An 8,615-nucleotide genomic window follows, 5' to 3' on the forward strand; every position below is an offset into this window, starting at 1 on the left:
GATATGGTTTTGATTTAGATTGAAGCTTCTTATAGGTCCTGGGATGGTTTTAAGCTATTTCATTTGTATAAAAAATTTGTTGTGTTGGTTTAAGCTATTTTTCTCCCCTTTCATATCCCTTCAAATATACCTAGATATTAGGTACACAGCCGCTAGTCCTATTATAAAAAGTTATTATTTTTTGTCTGTAGCGAAGGATCTTGCTAACCGCTGAACCGATATGGTCCTCCTTTACAGTAAACCCTCACATAGATCTCGGGATAGTTTTAGGCTATTAGTCTTCCACCTCTTTACCCCTTCGGAGAAAGAGTCCCCTAGCAACTAGTCCTATATAATGTATTAAGGGTTTGTTGTCTGATGCTTAAGATCTCAATAACTACTGAACCAATTACTTTCTCTCTTTGAGAGAATCTTAAAATAGGTCCAGTAATTGTTTCAGGCCATTCTAATTTCAGATTTAAGTCTTGAAATAATTTATTTTTCTGCCTATTTGAATCATAGCCCCTAGAGGCTAGGGGCGTAGTGTAAAGAGTAAGGCCACATATGCTTTTAAAAAATAGAATACAGACTTAGACAAAACAAACTAACATTTCATTTTGAGTTATACAATAGTAATTAAAAGGAATTTAAAATTAATCATATATTTACATATCAATTAAGCAAACTTAACAACAATTAAAAATAATAACAATACATAGGTAGGTAACAATAAATTATAAATGATTACATATATTCATTAAAAGCTTAAATATTTTTTTTTTATTTAATGTAATTGCTGACCTTTATAACAAATATCAATGTAGTAAAATAATCTAAATTGTCTTCCTATCTAGCCTAAAACACCCTTTCTTAGAAACCCACCCGAACCGATTTTTCAGTTATAATCCTATAATGCAATTAAGTCATACTATTGTGTAGAACTGTAATATTCTAAACTAATTACAGCAAATGGTAAATCAAGGCCCTAAATTCAAGTACAACTGGCTATTTTTTTCGGCCACTAATAAGACATTTTATTTCAATGATATTTGTACCAATCTGTTTGAATGATCTCAAAGATATCTTTTTGGATAATTTTATATTGCTATTGATTCTTCTTAACCTTAATTTGTTTGAGCATTTAAAACCTTAAAGGAAATTGATTTTATAGTATCTATGAGGTCAAATTTAGAAAAGGTTTTATTCAGAGCTTACAATTTAAAAAAAAAGGGGGGGGGGGATTAATGCAACCCTCTCGTAACCAATGATTAAAAGGCACTTAGAATCCAGATTTCGTTACAAAACTTGATATGAGTATTGTAATCCTTGATAGGTCTATTTTCCCTAAATTGAAAAAAAAGTTGGAAAAGTAGTGGCTAACAGCTGGCAGCTTAGCAGTTTAGAGATTTAAAAAATAGTTTTTGGTATCACATGATATAAATCAAAAATATGTTTCAAAAAGTTGATTCCTACGTAATTATGACAGATTTGCCCTAAAAATAGCAAAAAAATGGCTATTCAGTTAAGCTGTAACCAATATACATACCAAGTATTAATAAGTTTCGTAATGAAATTTGGATTCTAAGTGCCATTTAATCATTGATTACTAGATGGTTGCATTAACCCCCCCCCCCCCCCTATTTCTAAAGGACCTTGCAAACGTGTTGAGTCTTACTGCTTAAAGTACTTTTTTATCGTTATACCCAGGAAGGATTTTCATCCATAATTTTTCCACTAACCCTTTAATTACCCCTTCCCGCTTTAAATTTGGCCCATGAAAGTTTTCAAATATTTCTTTTGTTCTTCTTACAATTTCTTATGTCTTCATGGGCTGTGCTTAGCTGTCTTCTACTAATTCTCCTAGAACAAATATATAAATTATTTCTTCTAATACACATAAGATAATATATAATATAATATAATATAATCATATTTGTTTGTCTAACCATTGTCTTTGTATAAGATTCTCTAACTTGTAGATAAAACGTAAAAATTTTAATGATTTATAGCAATAGTCTTAATAAAAAGGGTGTCTTCCACAGAAAGTCTTAAAATTGATGCAGAATTTATAATAATGTTGAGATAAAGAGCATTAGTAGACATAAGTATCAAATTAGTTTAAGTGGAGGGAAGGAATTAAAGTAAAACATAAATGTATTAATCTTACCTAACCCAATCATATTGATCCATCTCGACAATATCAATAGCCTCATGTATAACTTCCTGTTGTAAATCTCTTCTATTTTTCAAGGTCCATCCTTAACAAAGTAATTTTATGAGAACAAATTCAAATATTAACAAGGATAACAACATCCATAAAAGCGAAGCTATGAAATGGAAGGACAAACGAACATTAACACTTGTAGATTGTCAGAACTGAATTAGCAGAATATTAAATGCATCAGCACAAACAATATTTTAAGTAAATTTGTTGCAAAACTGCATAAATATATGATACTGTTTAAGGACATACTTACATTTTTGGGACTTATTTATAGAGATGCTTCGCTTATAACATTGTACCTTGTTGGAATAGGAATCAGTTTTCAAACAATCAGAAGAATCGGATAATTTTAACATACAAAAATTTCTTGTCAGAAAAGTTAAAAATCGACATGTTTAAAATGGACGTACGGACATTCTCGTATTGATTATAGAGTTGCTACGCTTTCTAAATTGTACCTATTTACTACAGGAATCATCACGCAATGTTTGGAATCGATAGGACAATTCTAACCTGTTTAAATTAACGTAAAGAGCTAACTTTGACGTACGCACTGACGGACGGACCGACCCTAATTATAAAAAAAAGCTTTGCTTTTAAAAAGGCAGTCCCACGAAGTGTATTTAATATCAAATATTTAATATTTATTTGAAGATCAAGGATATTTAGGTATAGTCTCTTTCGTGGTAACACCCCTTAAGGGCGATTCTTCTTATTTTCAAAGTGGCTTTTCTCCTATTTCTGCAGGGCCAATTGCCTAACCCTGAGGGGCTATCACCTAACCCAATATAACATAAGTAAGATGAATGGTTAACGGACCCAACATGTAAAATCCTCAGACAGAAAAACTCAAGGCATCAAATTTTTAATTTATTCAACGTTTCGAGGGCAAAACTGCCCTCATTATCAGGAACTAAACAAAAAAATAGCAATTAAAATTTATCAAAATATGCATTTTAAGTCAATTATTACTTAATATATGTTTTATAGGCATTTTTACATATAAAAAAAAGAATTAAAATTCCCTATGGTTACACATTGATAACAAATAAAGTGAATAAATAGGATATATGTTTATACAAGGTTAATTAAGTGCAAAGTAGGGCAGTTTAAATAACAAAATAGAATTAAATTTGAAATAAAATCTTACTTTTTTTCGTCCATGTACATTATTAACAAAACACAAATTGAAACTGGCAAATTTTTGATTGATTTTTTGTAAATTTTTTGAAAGTTGGACGGTCAAATTAAACAAGTTATTAAATCATTTGCTCTAGAAAAAACTTCAGTATAGGTGCAGCTTTGCAGATCAGTCTTTAAGTAAAAGTTTGACCAAGAAAATTTTTTTTAAAAAGATGAGCAAATGTAACAAAACAAAACAAAAAAAATTTTTTTATTGCAACTAGCAAAAAGGTACATAAAATTGTCATGAATTTATATTTAAACCATGTTCAACTGTCTTTTTTTCTCTTATCCAATATTTTTCTCTGATTATAACATAGCGTAACCTAAAATAACCTATTTAAAGTCATTTTGAAAATATGAAGAATCGCCTCTTAAGGGGTGTTGCCACGAAAGGGACCCTTCCCGAATATTCCATAGAAAAATGAACTTTTACGCAAGTACGCCAAAAAAATTATGAAAGTAAAAGTTGCCATTTCAGAAAAAAATATTGTAAGAGTATGATTTTCAATAAAAATACTAATATTTTTAAAACTATGAGTTAGATAAGTTTAAATCCATTTTGTGGAAATGAATGTTTGAAACGGTTAAAAAAATTATCAATAGATAATGTGATAATGTTAGAATAGATCATGTGTATAAATGACGTAGTATGTCTTTTTGTCAATCTGTTTTTATGATTTGAAATTAAATTGACTTAAAACAGTTAACCTTTTGAGGTTAAATAAAATAAACGTAAAATTTAACAATAAAGCCACTTGTCCTTTTGTCTACTTGTTAATACAAAATTTTTAGAACTACGGGGAACCTAATTTTGATATTTTTACCCACACAACTTTTGAACATATGATTAAAAACAAAAATATATCAAAATCAAAATATTAGAAAACTTAAAAGGCTGCCTTAAAGCAGTCCGGCCGCTATGGATGTTATATGCTCAAATATGCGCTTAACCTAATTTCCCTCATAGTGTTATGCACTTACAGACAGACTGACGACGAGAATTGGATAGTGGCTTTGCTACTAAAATAAGTAAATTTTATTCCTATCCATTTAAAATAAAACATCCCCTTCAGAATGCCTCTGGTTGGTAAATGTTAATTAAATAGTTACCAGCAATGTGGGTAAGGACATAGTTTCTTGCAATTTCTGAAATTATATAACATAAATAGTATAATTAAAAATCACTTTACTTGATCAAGCTGAAATATTATCAATTTGTTTGCAATGCATTAAATTATCACCTATGATATAAACGTGTATTCAAAAATTTAACGAATAACAGGCCATGTTCCGAAATCTTTGTTGTATTTTTTTAGAAGATATATTCACACAAAAATGTAACACGATCTATTGGGCATTGTTTTCATAAATAATTATGGAAGAAAAAAATATTTTTATCGCTTAATTAGACCATAAATTGAAAAGAAGGTGTATCAACTTTTTTTTTTATAGCTAGCCGGTTCTTTTAGTAAGTAGTAGATGTAAAATTTTTCATAGAATTCAGATATGCAATCAGTTTTTTTGTAGACCTCTTATTTTTTAAGTAATTTAAGTTTTTTAAAAAAATAATTAAGTCGGTTTTAAGGTACTAAAACGCAACAAAATAAAAGAAGAAAATGGCCAGTAAGAACAAAAATAGTAAGATCTTTAATTTGACACCTTACTTTTAAAATTCTGTTGAGTAATTATTGAAAAAATCTATTTTTTTAACCTCGGTTTAATAAAAACTTTAGACCTAAATATTTTCTCAAACAGACATAAAAAACATGGGTTCATATATACCTTTAGAATCAGAAAAATATTACGAATCCATTGTAAGCAAAATTGAAAAAAAGTAAAAAAATTAAAAAATTAAAAAATGGCCAATTGTATTTTTTGTTCTGGCAACACTATCGTCTTCCCTTTTTTACCCCCTCTTTACCCCCTCTTTACCCCCTCTATACCCCCTTCCCATTTTCATACTCAATTGAAGAGTTAAGACGTTGCCTGTACAATATAATATGATATTTTCATATAATTCCTTTTATTGTAGTTTATATACTATATTGTAAACTTTTTTTTTCAATTTTGCTTACAATGGATTCGTAATATTTTTCTGATTCTAAAGGTATATATGAACCCATATTTTTTTACTTGTGAAATGATAAAATTGAGTTCAAAGTTTTTATTCTCGTGGGTTTTAAAAAAATCGATTTTTTCAATAATTACCTGACAGAATTGAAAAAGTAAGGTGTCAAATTAAAGATCTTACTATTTTTGTTCATAATGGCCATTTTCTTTCTTTTTTTTGTTGCATTTTAGTACCTTAAAATCGACTTAATTTTTTTTTTTAAAAACTTAAATTACTTAAAAAATAAGAGGTCTACAAAAAAACCGATTGCATATCTGAATTCTATGAAAAATTTTACATCTACTACTTACTAAAAGGACCGGCTAGCTATAAAAAAAAAGTTGATACAACTTCTTTATAAAATCACTATGTTCAATGGATTGTTTGTTTTGATTAATATTCAGCTGTTTTCAAATTTAATAGTGTACACTTTTTTTGATGAGGTTTAGCGAATTTATACTCTAAAGTAGTTTACTACTAGCCGATTTTTATAAGAGTTGAACCATTCATAATATTAGATACTCATATAGGTTTCGTGATAAAGTTACATAATTTTAATAGAATTATTGGTCAGAAAGAACTTCCCTTGTCCCTGGTCTTATATATGCTTTAATATTTATATTTTGTAGAATAACTGATAAACCAACTGAACAAGTTTACTATAAACTGAATGATCATTGGTATAGGATATCATTCATAAAATAAATCAACAGCTTCTCAAAAATAGCAGCCGAAAATCTTATTTCTCTCTTAGAGTTGCGGACGGACGGATGGACATACATAGGTAAATTATAGAGAAGCTTCGATGCTAAAAAGATCGATAGTTTGATGTTTCCAAAATAGATAAGAAACTGACCAAGATCTAAGGTAATCCTCCCGGAAAGGTAAAATTAGCAAAAGTTAGCGAAATAGTTGGATACAGAAAGAAAACTCTTTGAAATGAAAAAGAAATTTGGGTTCTTTCCCTCAAAGTTCCTGTCGAGCACTGAAACCACTTACCACTTATTTTTTATTTCTTTAAATTAAGGTGTACGTACAGACTTTTTCCCCATGCCTAACACCTGCTGCGGGGCTGCCCAGTGCCCAAACTGAAATATAAGTAAAGTAAATACAAATAAACAAAAACTAACACCCCTCTCCATTTCTATTTTCAATTTATCTAAAAAAAGGTGAAGATGTCAAAACTCGATGGTTGCATTTAGCAAAGGGCTAGATAATCCTGCCATGTTTAGCAGCCCTTGTTAATTGATTTGTTCTTATATCTCTTTTCATGTTCCTAGATTTGCAATTTTTTTGCATATATTTATGTACTCCTACTCAAAGGTGTTTTTGCAAAAGTTATATTTAGCAATTATATACATTTACATACTGAAATTAAAATATTATGAATTGTAATTAGAATAAAAGTAAATAGAATGTCTATCTGTCTGTAGCAAAAGACCTCGCAAAACGCTTGGGGTCGATTTTCCCCTTCCACCTTGATTCAAGTGTTCCTAGAGGCTTCTAGGGACGTAGCCACTATAATCACTTTTTTGTAGCTTAAGAATTGCTACTGAACCTATTGGTGAAGCTTTACATTTACATTTACATGGATTTAGGCTATGGTATTTTTAGATTAAAATCTAACGTAAATTTTAGTATATTTTCTACCCAGCGTAATTAACAGACCAATTTGTCCTCTCCATGGGTAAAAACTTTATTTGAACAGTACTTCATGTCATTACTATGTCAGCCATAGCCACTGTTATTTCAAACCATATGGTAGATCATAGATAGAAGGGGGTGAGTCCCTCACACTAACAAAGTTCTAAAGGTAGTCTTGACTAATCTATGTTTTATTGTGCGCTCTTTAAGATTCCTGTGCGCGCAAAACTGTCTGCGCAAATATTTCTTCAGAGTGGGCTGGGTTAGGATATAATGTGACCAAAATAATTAATAGTATGAGCTAAAGCCAGAGATTGCTGAGAGAACATTCCCTAAATACAAGTATTTGGATGGCCAAATAATTGTCTATCTGTATTTTTGACAGACAACTCTCACCAACCACTGGAACGATATGGTTCTCCTGTACAAATTTATAATTATTTTTGCCAAGGGAAATCACCCCTGGACCCTCTTCCCCCCCCCCTAAAAAAAATATTTTTTTTTATAAATTTTTCTTTTAAAAATTACAATGTAAAATAGACGAGTCACCATTAACATAAGATATAAAGGAAATGTGATTTTAATATTGTTAAATTTCTTTCGAGTATCCTAGCGGCTGTGAGTTCCTTACCCTAAGCATCAAAGGACTAGCCATATCAGAGATCTTAAGTGTGACATAGACATAAAAAATAAACAAGATTGACAAAATCTATAAGAACCGAAAAAACATGGAAGGAAATACAGACAAAGTAAATTGAAAAGTTGAAGAGCAGATTTTCAGTTTTTATAAATCAATAACAAATTTACAGAAAAATATTACGAATCCTTTTACTTGTGTGCTATAATATTCATATTTTTGTAGCATGACTGATAGACCGATCAAACGATTTAATCATTCAGTAGATACTCATTCGTATAAGGATTCTTAACTCAAAAATTTTTAGCCGTCTATCTTGAATCGCATTTCCCCCCTTGCGTTCTAAAAATGACGCACGGATAGACAGTGAATTATATGGCAGCTTCGTTACTTTTAGACGATATTTTTAAAGTTTTGTAGAAATACATTAGCATAGAAAATCTAGAAATTAATTATCAGTTAAGCTTTTAGAATCAGTATTTTATTAGATATTTTCCATTTTTAAACTTGCGTACATTCTCGGCTTACAAAGTGTCTGTCTTCAAATTTTTACACATGTTTTGTAAGCACGATTTTACATTCCAATGTTCAACCCAACAAAACTTGAAAGTAAGAATGAGAAAAATAAAAGATTAAAAATAATACCTCCATAAAAGTAACAGGATGTCCATGTGTGTGATTTAAGATCTTGCTAACCGGCCGACAGATACATTTACATTGAAGCTTGATAGGTGTGGGAAGGCTTATCATTTATTTGGAGGGGGGCCTAAGTTTATCCCTCTCCTCCCAAGATAAATCGCCCTTACAAAAAATTTTCCTCACCAGTATTTTTTCTT

The sequence above is a fragment of the Acartia tonsa genome, chromosome 4 (genome assembly GCF_053477335.1).
Source record: "Acartia tonsa isolate MP-2025a chromosome 4, ASM5347733v1, whole genome shotgun sequence".
Lineage (NCBI taxonomy): Eukaryota > Metazoa > Arthropoda > Copepoda > Calanoida > Acartiidae > Acartia > Acartia tonsa.